Consider the following 2,272-nt stretch of genomic DNA (forward strand, 5'->3'; position numbering starts at 1 on the left):
AAACCCGAGGCAGATTTGATTTAGCTCCCTTTACCATTGGAGGATGCTGCGTGACAGGGGCTGCATTCGGGACAATGAGTGGTCTTTGTTTAGGATTGCAGGCCATACAGATCTTGAATATGGTGACTAGTCAAGGAGCACTTTAGGCTGATAATCTCAGTTCCCTGGCTTTGCTCTGTAGTGCTTTTGGTGTTATCATTAAGAAACATGGGGTGCAGAAGATGACTCCTGTGTCAACACAGTGGCAGCTGGAACCATGTCGGGAATGTTGTATAAATGGACAGGTGTCTTCCAGGAATAGCAGGCGGCAGTCTGGCAGGACTGACACTTGCCAGTCTCTGCCACCAGGAGCACATGAAAGGCTCCCTGCTCCAACGGTCACTCTGAAGATTTCTGCCACCTCAGGAACAGGGGACACTTCATAGTCATCCAGATCAATTAATAAGCCAGTCTGGACTTGCTCTCTCTCTCTTGTACCTATAATTGCTTTGAACAGTTGGAGACTCTGAGTTGCTGTAACAAAGGTCATGGGTGGGTAGCCTGGACTGCACCGCTTGCCCTCAGTGAGTGGAACCCAAATCCTTTGGTGGCCCACGGAGTAAGTGTTCTCTTCTCCTTTGGAGATGATCTTGTACCTTCTACCCCCAAACTGGAAAACCACTTACTCTCCAAATTCAGGCCATACTTTTATTACCATGTTAATTCATTTAAAAGTCTAAAACTTAATGTTGCCCTGTTTTCCAAATAAAGGGGGGGGGATAATTTCATTTGTCTCCCCCACTCTACTCTCCCTTGTTGACAACATTGCTATGACAGTTGTTTTTATTGATGCCTTCTATAATTGTATTCACTATTTACGCTCATAGAGTCACTGCCCCATTTTTTTTTCTTTTCTATGAAGTCATAGGTTTTCCTCCCTATAGCTGAGTAATTGATTATTGAAGCAAAGTGCGGTGTTTTATGTGAGTTCCCAGTGTGTTTTCTTATCGATTTGAGATCACCTTTCAGTTTGCACACCTCACGTTAAACCGTGATCCTATCTATCAGCAGTCACAGCAGGGATTCCTTTCCTACTGGTGTGGTCCATATACACAGATGAACCGCAAACGCCCCAGAGATGTGAACGGCTGGCGAAAGCTGCAAAGTTCTAACCGACATGTGTGGGCCAAGTGATACAGTGTCAACTATGTGTGAAAAGGAGAGCCGGGGCGGTGGTGGAGCACACCTTTAATCTCGGGAGGCAGAGGCAGGCGGATTTCTGAGTTCGAGGCCAGCCTGGTCTACAAAGTGAGTTCCAGGACAGCCAGGGCTACACAGAGAAACCCTGTCTCGAAAAAACCAAAAACAAAACAAAACACAAAAAAAGAAGAGGAGAACGTCTGAAGATGAGCTTGGACACATGAGGCAAACCTGACGACGAACGGAAGACCTGACAAATTCTAGGCTGAATGAAGCCAAAGTTGGAACTTCCTATGTTAAGGAAGGACTTATCAAGGAAGCCGTATTTCAGAAGTAAAAGAGGTGTGGGGGGAGGAGGAAGGGGTAGGCCGATTTGAAGCAAGTAAGGAGGGGAAAGGGCACATTGTTCTGCTCAGTAGCCAAAATGGGATCAGAAAAGATGACCTGGTAGCGCCTATGAGAACGCAGGGCTTCCGCCAGGGGCAGGTATTAAGTTCTCTAGAAGTGTGCGGGACTAGGCGTCCCCTACACTCAAGCTGGTGTTCCTCCATCAGGTACTCACTCCTAGATCCTTCGGGTCAATCCTACATCTTTTCTACCTTTCCTTTTGCTCTGTCTGTTGAAAAAAAAAATCAATTATAATGTGTTCCCGTGTCCAGATTGATATATTTTCCATCTGCTCCCGAAGTGCCTCGGACCTCTCCATCACGGCCCCTCCCACCTCACACAGATGCTTTAACCGGCGGCTCCAACACAAGGGTAATTTCCCCAGTGCCTCCGTGTGTGAGAGCTCCAGGCACTGTCTCTCTGGGGAGAGAGAGAGAGTAAATGTTTTCATTCCAAACCCTCAGGGTCAGGTCTTGTTTGTCTAAACTGTGTTTGTTGTCGTAATTATCAGATTAGCTGATCTCTGGCAGCAAGTTGGGGGGCAGAGTAGGGGGGATATTAACCCCCAAGCAGCACGGTGGCTCTGCTTTGTTTTAGGAATACCTCCGAGAGGAGCTGTCGCCTCTTTCCAACCTGAAAGATTTGCCTGGAATTCTTTCTGCCAATCAGGCAAATCTTCCGGCCTTCTCATACGCTGTTCTGAGTA

The 2,272-nt window shown here is 47.2% G+C and overlaps 1 pseudogene; it reads left to right on the forward strand.

The window, feature by feature from the left end:
• The window catches only part of LOC110285324, a 22,213-nt pseudogene extending 21,826 nt beyond the window's left edge, over positions 1-387 (forward strand).
• Positions 388-2,272: the final 1,885 nt, after the last annotated feature.

The sequence above is a fragment of the Mus caroli genome, chromosome 19 (assembly GCF_900094665.2).
Source record: "Mus caroli chromosome 19, CAROLI_EIJ_v1.1, whole genome shotgun sequence".
NCBI lineage: Eukaryota > Metazoa > Chordata > Mammalia > Rodentia > Muridae > Mus > Mus caroli.